The sequence below is a fragment of the Lissotriton vulgaris genome, chromosome 9, assembly GCF_964263255.1.
Source record: "Lissotriton vulgaris chromosome 9, aLisVul1.2, whole genome shotgun sequence".
In the NCBI taxonomy this organism is placed as follows: Eukaryota; Metazoa; Chordata; class Amphibia; order Caudata; family Salamandridae; genus Lissotriton; species Lissotriton vulgaris.
This window is the reverse complement of record NC_141697.1, coordinates 552,100,973-552,114,214: the sequence shown is the minus strand read 5'-3', so window position 1 is coordinate 552,114,214 and position 13,242 is coordinate 552,100,973. Positions and strand designations below refer to the sequence as shown.

Sequence of the window (13,242 nt, the reverse complement as noted above, 5' to 3'; positions counted from 1 at the left end):
GTAGGCCATGCAACAATGCACTGTAGCAAAATAGACCCAAGATCAGTGTGTAAAATGTCAAGTAACGTAGCTCACTATATATAAAGATTCCAACTAGGCTTTGACGGAACTTAGAAAAACGTATGCAGGTTGTTATATGAGAGCAAACTCATTATAGACTGTAATAGTAGCCCCTGTGTAAAATTTGGACAACCTGTCAAAGTGCATATGTGCTTCCTATCCTTCGGCAGATCCATCACACAACATGCCCAATATGCTCCAAATTTGGGGCCTCATTTACGAAATGTGATGCATTGCTGCATGAAAACAGCGATGCGTCACTTTTCATTGTGCCCTCCTTTCGACACCAATGATGCGTCATATTAACAGTATGACGCATCTTGCGCAAGGAGTTACAGATACGTCAGTATTTCTGACGTATCTGTATGGCGCAAAAGTGACGCATTGCTGGAGTGTGTCACAAAAGTGACACAACTCCAGCAATGTGTCCTTTCAAATGGGGCAAGCCCCATGTGAAAGGTACTGTGTCAGTCTTACGCCTGCTGTGAGGCAGGCGTAAGAGATTGACGCATTTGCGTCCTAGAAGTGGCGCAGTGAAATCTTATAGATTTCACTGCATCACTTCTATGACCTTTTCTTGCATCAGAACGCCCCCCCTACATACATTATGCCTGGCGCAGGTATAATGTAGCGCAGGGGTTTACAAAGTGACACATCTACCTAGATGCGTCACTTTGTAAATTTGGTGCAACAAGGCACATTTTTTCGCTGCTGGTGCGTCACAAAAAGTGACACACCGGCGGCGTAAAAGTGACGCACAGCCTCATAAATGAGGCCCTTGGTGTCTCATACTGTGTGGGCGTCCAGAGACCTGCTGTGTATTAGCCATATAAATGTCTCAAAAGCTGTATGCCTTCTTTGCTAAAATTTGTCAAAAAATCAAGGTAAAGACAGTGAATTTATATATTTGTATTGTGTAATGTAACGCGTAAATGCATTTATGTGAGAGAATAACTGGCCAACTGTTCAGATTTAACATGAAATATTGACTGCATAGCAAAATGTCCCCAGTACGAGAAGGCGGTGGGCCAAAAAGCCTCGAGACCCTGCATCCTATTTTGCCCATCTCATATACAAACCACCAAGCTCTAATAATATTAAATGGTATTGTGTTAAAAAACATTATTAAATAAACATAATTCATGTGCTGCACAAAGTAGCACACTTACCTGTACTGTGTGTTATGCAGGGCCTCAGCCTAATGGCATGCCTAGCGAGAGTTACCTTGGAGTGTCCTGGAAGCAGCAACACCTAATCCTTGCTATACCGATTAATATCTTCAGCACAATTTTAGAATGGTCATAAATAAGCAATGTGTGGTGTCGTTGCCAATATGGCAGACTTGCTGGATGCTGTTTGTCTCAGCTCAGGACTTTGCCTCTTCTTTCTGAGTTTGCCCTGATGTACCCGTGGCCTCTTGCCGGTGATGGTTGGCCAGTTCCTGTGATGGAAGATCTGCACAGGTAATGATTAAGTGGCAATTTAGTTCTGCCCTGATGCTCTACATGTGAGTCCGAGTCCCTGAAACACTGCCAAGCACTAGGCGTTAGAGTAATGCCTTTCAGCGTGGTGGCCTGCATCACTGCACTGAAATGCAAAATCACGCATTATAGCACCACTCAGCTGTCAAGCTGAAAGCTGCTGTACTGTGTTGTCTGAATACTGAAAGTTGCAGTGGCAGGGCGTAGTGTGCTCTGCTACAGGCAGGCTTGAGGCTGTGCACACCCAACACCACACAGTGTCTAACGTCACTGGGAGTCACTCACTATGAGTGCCCAATGGCTACTACGGAGACAGTGTGCGAGACTCAGTGAGTCTGTCGCACTTTAATAGGCGATTCTATGGCAGAACCGGAGGCTCAGATTATGCTTCTCAATCTTTCCTACTCATTTTACAGCAGCCAATAAAAAAAACAGTAAAATATTAAAACACTACAAATCCCATGAGGCTTTAAACCACACATCCTTCAATCACCAATCAGAACAGTCCCATGACTACAAAATAGAGAGGCACCATCTTACTGCCTCTTTCTTTGCTGCTCTGCAGTCAAGATAATTGCCTTGTTATTTTAGAAACGTGTTCTTGCTGGTTATATGTGCTTATGGAGTTATTACTCAAAATTATGTTTTAATGATGATATTGTAAAGATACTGTGGCTGCGACATGCAATTCTCCCTTTTTCGTTCAAAGGAAACTTTCCTCCCCGATCTTTTCAACGCGTGGTGCGAAGTTTCGCCCCTGTGTTCCTGCTCATAATTAGGCTTGTTGCCTTCTACTGCCCGAGACACCGTGCCACCGTGCCGCCGCGGTGCACGCTCCTCGCGCTACCTCTAGAGAGCCCTATTAGGGTGATAGCGCGTATCCTCCCAGGAGCCTGTACGCATTAGTGCACTTGGAGCAGACTCTCGACAAACGCTGGTTGACGCTTTTCACCGGGCTTGCACAACGGAGGGATTACAGCCTGGCAGTGGTGTGCCAGTACCTGGCCTTCGCTTGATATTATTTTCTGGGCAGTTGTTTCTCCATAGTCAAGAGCCTATTTAACATATTATTGCTATATATAGCTTCCATTATTGGAAACTCTTCATGGTGATCTTAGGCAACAGGGACTTTCCGCTCCCCATAAGTCCTGCAGTCATAGTGTTTTGGTACCTGTTGGCCTAACTGCTCTAGCTTTTTGCTCCCTTCTGACACCCTGCTTCCAAAGATGGTCAGGGTTGTATAATTAGCTTCCCACTGTGGAATTTTGCTAAGAATATTCATATTCCTTAAATATGTTGGACAGTGTAGTCTATGAACAGGAGCTAGCTGTATTTGGTCCTTCAGAAGATGAAGACTATTACTATGATGATAATATGGAGACCTTCATTGTTAAAACGTTAGATAACTAATTGGATAAGGCTCTGTCCTCGGCCCTCCTGCATATATCTCAATGCTTTGACCAATTGGTAGGTAGTGCCCTCTCCCCTCCCCCCCCCCCCCCCCCCTCTCCCCCTTTGAACCTCAGGCCCCTTCTTGGCCCCAAGTTAAGATTTACTCCAAGGTTACACAAAAAACAAAGATCATGATTACAATGTGGATCCACTGGTCCCATCGCCTTTCCCCTCCAACCCCCCTCACACCTACAGAGACACTGATGCGGACTCTTCCAGGAGTCGTGCCCTCGCAAATGCACTAAGAAAGGCAAACATTCTTTGTCCCCATTTAATCCATCTCCCTTCACCATTGGCCCTTCTAGTATAATCCACCCTTAATTCTCTGCATGGTCCCCTGTGGTGGCAGAATATATCCAGAACAATCTTCGTAAAAGCTCTGATAAAGAATTCAGGTCCTGACACAGATCAGAATGCCCCCGTTCTGATCACCCAAAGAAAACAGCACTTACTCCAGAAATAGATACCTCTATGCAAACATTTCTCAAAAAATACCAAAAAGACCCCCAGAAAGGCACAGATAGAACTCTTAGAGCCTGACGAGATAATCTCTTTGATGTCTCTGGCTCACTGGCAAAGATACTGGAATTGGACCTTCGGGCTCACGAAACGGGGGCAGCTATTCACCCGGATGTCCTAGCTGGATAGACTCAGAAAGCAATTTGCCTCCTCGGCAATGTGAACTGTACCCTTTCCTCCGAGAGACGTAAATCAGTTCCATTGATGATTGATCTGCAACTGGCGGAATTGGCCTCCGCGGGGCCTATTAGCTGAAGGTCAACTCTTTGGTGAGCGTTTTGCCAAAGACATTGCCAAATTTGTAAATACCTTCACAGCCCTGGACAAATTTCAGTCCTTCCTCAAAAGGGTGTTACATCCCCTCTCTGGTAGGGGCAGTCGTGACAGAGGACGTTTGACCGGCCATTGCAACCAACAAGGTCCTCAACGTAGCTTTGCTCCCAGACAAAGAGGATATACTCAGGAGCTGGACCAGGCCGGATTCTATCCCACTAGATCACGTGGTTTCTATGAACTTTACAACAGTGGGAACAATCGAGGCTTCCAGAAACAAATTACGCCAAATCCTCAGGTAACAATTCCTCTCTTTCTCTCTTCAATTCCCTTGGGGGGCAGATTGATGCATTTCTTTTACAAAATAGGGCAAAGAGTACTTCAGATGCATGGATCCTGAATAGTGTTCAGGGATATCAAATAGAATTGGTGTGTCTTCCTTTCCAGCAGGCCCACCCCCTCTCCATTTTTCCTTACAAGAAAAGACTTTTATAGCCTCCGAACTGCTAGAACGTTTGACAAAGCAGGCTATTGCTGCAGGAACCCTCATGCCGGAGGGTTTTTGCAGTAATGTCTTCTTGGTACAGAGGAAGGGAGGAGTCCAGAGATTAGTATTAAATCTCAGAGAGTTCAACCCTTGTGTGATTTACTGACATTTTAAGATGGAAGGTATCCATCTATTAAGGGATCTGTTGTTAGAAAATGATTGGATGGTCCGATTAGACCTAAAAGATGCCTATCTGACAATTTCAATTTTTACCCGCATCAACGATATCTCCAATTTCAATGGAAAGGACAGTTGTTTTGATACCAATCCCTCCCGTTCTGCCTTTCCTCAGCTCCTTTGGTATTCACCAAGTTATTGAAACCGGTGGTGACTCACCGGCAAGAGATGGAAGTTCACATGATCATCTACTTAGAGGCCATGCTTCTGTTGGCACAAGATTAGACTCAACTGATCACATATCTTCAGTGGACCGTGTCTCTTCTACAGAATTTGGGTTTTGTAATAAATCCCAAAAAGTCCATAAAGATTCCCTCTCAACAAGTGGACTTTCTGGGATTTCAGATCAACTCAGTAATAGCTCAATTGCTCCTCCATCCATCCAAAATCAAATCCATCAAGAGGGAAATCAAATCGACATTGCTAAAACAGATGGTTTCTTTGAGGTCCCTAGTGAGGATTGTTGGCCTTCTGGCATCCAGCAATATTTCCCGCTCCTCTCCACTACAGAGCGCTGCAAGGCCTCAAGATTCACTATCTTCAACAAATGTTATGCTACAATCACATGATTGCTCTGTGATCCGAAACACAGGAGGAATTTCTATGGTGGTTAACACATATGGAAGACTGGAATGGCAAGGCCATTTCCGGAGCGTCTCCCGATGTTGGTGTTGAATTAGAAGCCAGTCGCTTGGGTTGGGAGGCAAGATGCAGAGACTTAGTTATTGGCGGCTGCTGGTCAGCAGAAGAACTGAAATTACGCATCAAATGTCTGGAGCTGTTGGCAGGCTTGTTTGCCATCAAGTCGATCTACCTAAAAAAGAGCAATTGTTGCATCCTCCTCTGGATGGACAATGTGACAGCGGTGATATACATAAATTGCCTAGGAGGTACGAGATCTTGTCTGTTAGCCAACATTGCTCAAGAGTTGTGGCACTTCTGCCTAGCTCAGAAGATCACAGTACTGGCGGAAACATCCCCGGCACAGACAACATAGTGGCGGCCGGGAATTCCAGATTCCTGACAGACTTCATTGACTGGAAACTCCATCCGGCTTTGTTTCAAGAGATTATGACTATTCGAGGCCCATGTTGGATGGACCTGATTGCCTCTTGTCTGAATTCCCAACTTCCCCATTTCTACAGCTGGAGACCGGTCCAATGGTGATCGGAATGGATGCTTTTCCTTTATCCCTGGAGCCTGCGGAGGAACTACACTTTCCCTCCCTTCACACTGATCCCGAGAGTGGCGGCCCAGGTCCGTCGTCAATCAGCATCATTAGTGTTAGTCACACCTCTGTGGAAGACACAATCGTGGTTTCCGACTCTCTTGGAGTTGTCAGTAGATCTACCTATTCAACTTCCTGTATTTCAGCAATAACTCCTGGACCCAGTTGGATCTCCTCATCCTCTGATCTTACAGGACCAGCTGACACTCATGGTTTGGACGCTCTCAGGAGACACAAACGAATTGAAGGCCTTTCATGTGGCGGCTGTCGAGTTTATACAACAGGCTTGGCCCTTCCACCCGTAAGCGATATTCTGCTGCATGGAAACGCTGGGTGGGTTGATGCCTTCAACGGAAGGTGGATCCCGTATGATCTGACTTGAAAGAAGTCCTAAACTTTCTGTCAGAATGTGCGGAATCAGGACTATGCTATAGGTCAGTAAACAACTTTAGATCTGCTTTGTCTGCTGGACATGATCACATAGATGGAAACCGGTTGGGGTCCACCCGGTGCTATGTAAGTTATCGAAAGGGATAAGGGTCGCTCGTCCACCTAGGCCCAGATACAACACTTTATGGGATGTGTAAAATGTTTTATCACTATTGGAATCTTGGCCAGAGAGTAAAGATTTATCACTAAAGCAACTTTCATCTAAACTTACCATGTTGTTATGTCTTATTTCTTGTCGATGAGTGTCTGTGTACATGCACTTGATATAGCAGGTAGGTTATTTTCTCCACATGGTGTGTCGTTCATTATATCTAGAAGAACTAAAATGATGATACGTTCTGTTGATTATCTTGCTTTCCCTCACAATGATAAACTATGTTTGGTTGAATGTTTAAAAAGCTACGAAGAACGTACTTTATCTCCCAGAACAGAACCCTCAGGGCCTTTGTTTTTCTCAATTCAGAAAACTTTCTGCCCGGTATAGACGGCTACTTTAGCTCGTTGGGTTCGATGGGTTATGGCTGAAGCTTATATAGACGTATCTGTGTATGGTGGTCATTCTGCTAGAGGCGCTATGGTGTCCAAGGCCTTTCTTTTGGGATCCAGACTAAAGGATATTCTTAAGGCATCAGATTGGTCATCTGATTCAATGTTTAAGATTTCTATTACAAATCGATTGTACATGCTTCTTCTGTGGCTGTTGGTCAGCTTTGAACCAGCATAATCTGAGCCTCTGGTCCTGCCATAGAATATAGAATTTTCCAGCATATGCAACAAGAATTTTAGATTCTATTGGGAACACGGAGGGGAAGATTATCCCACCCATTGGGACAGGTAAGAGTTGTATCTCAACTATCATGAAGTCATATGATGTATTTTGACAAGGTTATTCTTCCCTCCCTTGACTGTCAAAGTTCAATACTTTTATGGGTTTCAAATTTATTTCTGATTCCAGGAACGGATTCTGAACAAAGCTGAATATGGAATATCTTCTGGCTACAGACTCTGCACTGTTTATGGATAAAGTTGTCTCTTCCGAGACCAGTTATTTGCAGTTACTCTCCGTTGAGAGCGGGAACTGTATCCTGTTTTGACATGCACTAAGGAAAAGACTGCTTGTTGCAAAGAAAGAGGCAGAAAGATGGTGCCTCGCTGTTTTGTAGACATTGGACTGTTCTGATTGGTGATTGAAGGAGGCGTGGCTCAAAGCCTCATGGGATTTGTAGTGTTTTGATGTTTTAGTGGTTTTTCATTGGCTTCTGTAAAATGAGTAGTAAACATTGAGAAGCATAATCCTCTCCTCCATGTCCTTAATACAATCTAACATTTTTGTTGCATATGTGGGAACATTTTGTATTGTCAGTTCGTCCTTCCACGGTGCCCATTTCAATTACTAATTGGCAGTATCATGATACCATAGCTCGCCAGGACGCGATCCGACTCCTACCAGTGCCGTCGCCATCGTGAACTGGCTCTGCTGGCAACGGGGAGCTTGCCGCTTATACCAGGCTTCTGTTGGATGTGCGAATTACCACCCACCCAGTTCGACCCATGTTTCTGCATCCCAAACAAAGATGACCCAAAGTAGTGCAGTCACTGTCATGATTTGTCATTGTGGATTTTGCGTGAGCGATAAGCAGACAGTTCTGCAGGAACACGCCCTTTTTCAGAGATGGTGGGGGCATGGCACACACAAGCCCCTTTCGTGATTGTCCATACAATGCCCATTGTATACCTTCCACTAGGTCAGATCAGGAGGATGACCAGCTGAGCTGGTACCGTTCTCCGCTAGTGTCCCACTATGTGAGTCGGGACATAGCCTTCAATTATGCCCTAGATGCTGTGCTCAGTCAACGAAAGGTTAGATGTGGAGAGGCCCACCTTCGTTCTGGTCGGATGTTCCGCAGCAGCAATGCACTGAGGTGGTAGGCACTGAGAACTGCCTCGGTGGAGAAAAGCAGTGTCTGCCATAGGGCATGACTGCCACAGAGCATGGCAGTGCCTGAAGCAGTGCTGAGCGGTGCCTGGCAGCCTGTGCTGAGAACCATGGTCTCCTACTCTTGGGGCATCCCACACTGGCTCCATGTGTTCAGGCCCTTCATCTAAACAGCATTTTCTGGTGCAGACCTCATTGGATGTTTCTGGAGAGTGCTTCCAACCGTCTGGAGGTGGTCTGAAGATGGTCGGATTGTTACGCCTCTCATTTGGGTAATTGGTGGTCCATACTTTAATGGTTTGCTGGTGAGCTTGGTTGTGCTTTTCGGGAGACTCCTAGATGTTGCAGGGCTTGCTCGAGAGACTCCCCAGAGACATCTCCATAATAAAGATTGTGAATGAGTCCTAAATCTTCAGGTATCACCAAAACCGTTGGAAATGATGGGCAGGGATATCTAATTGTCCTCCAAATCTGTGACATTATACCCCTTCCCATGTGCACAGAATGTTTCCAAATTCCAACCATAACTGTTGGAGGGGCTGTAGAGCTGATGGCGATGCTCTGCACATTTAGTGGGCTTGTCATCTGGTACACCCCTTTTCGGAAGAGTAGCAGCTTTGCTAGCAGAGGTCCAGGGACACCCACTGCCTTTCATGCCGGATATTCTACAAGTTGATTTGAAGCGCCCACTTTGGAAGGGATGTCTACATCTGAATGCTTTATGGTTTTTCTGTGCTTGGGAGCAGCTATGCTAACAATAGCCTTTCATTTGAAAAAAGGGATACCCATCATTGTTACAGTGGTATCACAGGCTATGGACGATCCTGGCCATGGAACAAGGGTTGCCATGCCATTGGACTTTGCAACTAAATGGAGGCCAATATGTGCAGCAATGTGTTGGGGTCTCCCAAATACTATGCTTCCTCCTCGATGGCGGACATTCAATAACTGCTGGAGAGAAGGCCTTCTGTCCTAGGACAAATATGGTCATTTGTTACCTTTGTTGTGAGCTCGTTGGCTGAAATACTGTATAAACTAATCAAGTGTAGTACAATCTGTGTGGCTCATGTGGGGTATGCAAACAGACTTCTGTCACTAAGACCAATGACATGGGTACAGGCAAGCCTTGGGTACTAAAACAGCTTTCAAACTGTAACAGCGAGAAACTCATATATCTGATTACTTGCCCTTGCAGTCTAAGGTATGTGGGCATGATGACGCATAAAGTTAAAATCCGAATACTGGAACACAAAAGCACCATCACATGCAAAAATCAAGCAACCAAATGTACACAACACTTCTTGGAGAAGAACCACAATGCCGAGGATCTGAGGTGGACAGTCTTGGATAAACCCAATTAGTCACCTACAGCACCCAGTTTAAAACAGGCATTGGCATAGCCAATAGGTCTTGCCTTGGGGACCTTATAAGTGTTTAGCCATGCAACGGTTGATGTTGTTGCACCAAGGATATTGTGCTGCCTAAATGCTTATAAGGTCCCAAAAGCAAGACCTATTGGCTATGCGAATGCTTGTTTACATAGAAACTGTTGAGTATCAGCTACGTCCTACTGCCAAATAGACAGCTAGCATGTCAACCGACCAGAGTGAGATAGAGAGAGATTTAGAGAAAGGGAGAGAGAGAGAGAGAGAGAGAGAGAGAGAGAGAGAGAGAGAGAGAGAGAGAGATTAGAGAGAGAGAGAGAGTGTGAGATTTAGCTAGAGAGAGATTTAGAGAGAGTGATTAAGAGAGAGAGACACATGAGGATGCAGGAAGTGGAAAGGAGAACTCGTTATGAGACGAGATCAGGGACGGGGCGTGAGAATGAAAACAGGGGCAGTAGTGGTCGAAGGAAGAAGGAGGGTGGGGCAAGGGGGTTTTAGGGGGTAGATGGTCACACAGAGGAGTAAACCTCAAGGGTCGAGATATACGAAGAGAAGAGAGCCTGGAGAGAGCGAGAGAAGGCAGGGGGCCTGCCCAGAGGCCGGTGTGAGGGGGAGCACAGAGATGCAGGAGGGTATGAAGGAGATTTGTAGGGAGAGAGGAGGTGGGAGAAGGACACCCTGGCACAGAAACAGGGAGGAGGGCAGCAATGAGACGGTAGGAAATGCGGGATACAAGAGATGCAGGGAGAGGTGAGAACAGGAGGGAGAGAGGTGCAACAAACATTGTGTCTGACAAAATACCGGTTTGCCTCAATATAATTATGTAAGCTGAGAGCAAAGCGCTTGTTCGTTTTGCACCATTTTGCCCAAATGTAAAATCCAGCCAATATGTGGCACTTCAGCAAACCCCTTTTGTTCCTCTGTATAATAATCAAGAGGTAAAAGTGCTGTGCATTCTAGTATTTGTCCAAGGCAGGCGCAGCCCATCACCCCACGGCAGGTCAAAGTAGCGCTCAGGATTCTGTTCAGGCAGGAAGCGCACAGAAAATGTTCAGTACTGACTGAAAGTTGGGTAAATATTCGTTCTTAGGAGGAAAGGTAATCAGTTTTCAACGGGAGGTGGGTGTGGGGGTCTGGCTCGTACCCAGCCAAGGTATAGCGAAGACAAACTAATCGGCGTAGCAACGGCACCGTGCAGTATTCAGTCAGTGGTGAGAGAGTGCTGGGTTTTCAGTTTATGTAACAAGAGTGCTGTGTCTTTTGTACAAGTAGATTTGGTGCCACCTGAGTACTAATTAAGGGGTGAGGGGAGTATGCTCGAGGGGTGAGAGAGCGACACGAGAAACTGAAGAGGGAGAAATAGAGCGAGCGTGCAGAGAGAGAGGAAAGGATTGGAAGAGGGGGAAGAGAAAGAGAATGAACACTTGGAGGAAGGAAATATATGGAAAGAGAGACAGAGGGAAAGAGAAAGTAGAAGACAGCCGCAAGAAAGGACAAAGTTAGCTTCTTATTCGGCCAGCTTCTTATTCGCAGGCTGAAGTTAGCTTCTTATTCGGCTAGCATCTTATTCGCTGATTGAAGCTAGCATCTCATTCAGTCAGCATCTTATTCAGCCAGCATTTTATTTGCAGGCAACATTTTATATAAAATGCAATCGTAAATAATTCAATTAACTCCATTTTATGGGACTCTGCATTGCCATACAGTGAATATGTTGTTTTTGAAATACAAAGCATAACACTATGACATCTATTAGTATTAAGTCTGACACTAGCAACCTTTCCACCAAAACATGGGACAACTTTGCCGCCATCACAATTTAAGCAATGGACCACTCCTTTACAGAACCTGTTTGTAACTTGCCTGATCTGATCATAATTTGTGGCACCATATGGGTTGCCTTGACCTCAAACCCTCCCGGCAGTTATATTCTAATAAGTAATCCTACTTTCCCTATAAGAAATTCACATTTGATCACAATCATTTTAAAAACAATCCATCCTCAAACTCCAGAAGGACTAACACTGAGCCAAGCAATATTAACACCTGTGCCCACTGTGCCACCCTCAAGCGAATGCATTCATATGGAGTTATTGATGAATAATTAACCTACATTTCTCCCATCAAGATCAACTTGGCTCACTAATTTTCATATTTATCCTAACAAAGGAAGTCCCCCTCTATATTTCTGACATGTAAATTGCCTGAGCCAAGCTAAATTTGTCACCACATGTGGCACCAAACTGGTTGCCCTCACCTCAATGGAATCCTATACAGTTGCATGCAAATAAGTAATTGTGGTTGTCTTATAGGAAAAACACATTGGCTTACAAATATGTATTTTGTTTTTCAAACATACCACATCCCCGTACAAGCCCCATATGCATTCAGACTGAGCCATGCCACGGTTCCACTTGTGCCCACTGTGCCACTATCGAGCCTATGCTTTCCTATCGAGTTACAAAAGAATAAGTAACTATCCTTTCTCCCATGAAGAGAAACTTGGCTCATCAATTTTCATATTGATCCTAATAAAGGAAGGCCCCCTCTATACTTCTGATATGTAAATTGCCTGAGCCAAGCTAAATTTGTCACCACAGGTGGCACCAAACTGGTTGCCCTCACCTCAATGCATTCCTATACAGTTGCATGCAAATAAGTAATTATGGTTGTTTTATAGGAAAAACACATTGGCTCACAAATATGTATTTTGTTTTTCAAACCTACCACATCCCCCTACAAGCTCCATAAGGATTTAGCCTGAGCCATGCCACTGTTCCACTCGTGCCCACTGTGCCACTTTCTAGCCAATGCTTTCCTGTGGAGTTATAAACGAATAAGTAACCATCCTTTCTCTCAAGAAGATCAACTTGGCTCGCTAATTTTCATATTGATCCTAACAAAGGAAGGCCCCCTCTATTCTTCTGATATGTAAATTGCCTGAGCCAAGCTAAATTTGTCACCACAGGTGGCACCAAACTGGTTGCCCTCACCTCAATGCATTCCTATACAGTTGCATGCAAATAAGTAATTGTGGTTGTCTTATAGGAAAAACACATTGGCTCACAAATATGTATTTTGTTTTTCAAACATACCACATCCCCCTACAAGCCCCATATGCATTTAGCCTGAGCCATGCCACGGTTCCACTTGTGCCTACTGTGCCACTTTCAATCCAATGCTTTTCTATGGAGTTATAAACGAATAGGTAACCATCCTTTCTCCCATGAAGATCAACTTGGCTCACTAATTTTCATATTGATCCTAACAAAGGAAGGCCCCCTCTATTCTTCTGATATGTAAATTGCATGAGCCAAGCTACATTTGTCACCACAGGTGGCACAAAACTGGTTGCCCTCACCTCAATGCATTCCTATACAGTTGCATGCAAATAAGTAATTGTGGTTCTCTTATGGGAAAAACACATTGGCTCAAAATATGTATTTTGTTTTTCAAAAATACCACATCCCCCTACAAGCTCCATAAGAATTTAGCCTGAGCCAAGCCACTGTTTCACTTGTGCCCACTATGCCACTATCGAGCCTATGCTTTCCTATGGAGTTATAAACGAATAAGACAACCACAATTACTTATTTGCATGCAACTGTATAGGAATGCATTGAGGTGAGGGCAACCAGTTTGATGCCACCTGTGGTGACAAATTAAGCTTGGCTCAGGCAATTTAAATATCAGAAGTATGGAGGGGGCCTTCCTTTATTAGGATCAATATGAAA

At 44.7% G+C, this 13,242-nt stretch overlaps 1 protein-coding gene across 1 annotated transcript in view; it reads right to left on the bottom strand.

Moving 5' to 3' along the window:
- LOC147691769 (solute carrier family 22 member 6-A-like) overlaps positions 1-13,242 on the bottom strand; it is a 557,304-nt gene that overhangs the window by 384,792 nt on the left and 159,270 nt on the right. The gene's annotated exons all lie outside the window — the stretch shown is intronic.